Raw genomic sequence first — 479 nt, forward strand, 5'->3', positions numbered from 1 at the left:
CAGACAGCTCAGCAGAAAACAAAATAATTTAAATGAGTTTAATTCTCCCAGTTATAGTATATGCACTTTAATATACATTAACCACCTGCTATATATATATATATATATATATATATTGTATGTATAGACAGATAGACATGCGGTGTCACTCAAATATGCCCCGCATGCATCATTAAACACCCCATTACGTGCTGTTGCTGCTGCTGCTGCTGCTGCTGCTGCTTGTGCTGCTGCTGCTGCTGTTGTTGTTTTCTCAGAGTTGCTGCTTGGGTTGTGTTACCGATGTTTGCGGAGTTTGTTTGGCGAGGGAATTTCGCTTTGGTTTAAAACGCCTTTTAACTTCTACGCTGCATGCAGTTCGTCTCGCTGTCAATACACTGCACTCTCAGCTGTACAGACAGCAGAAACTCCATTCCCTCGTTGCTTCCTACTACTACTACTACTACAGCAGCTGCTGCTGCTGCTGCTGCGTTTGCTGC

The sequence above is a fragment of the Eimeria acervulina genome, genomic scaffold (genome assembly GCF_000499425.1).
Source record: "Eimeria acervulina Houghton genomic scaffold, Eah_scaff338, whole genome shotgun sequence".
NCBI lineage: Eukaryota > Apicomplexa > Conoidasida > Eucoccidiorida > Eimeriidae > Eimeria > Eimeria acervulina.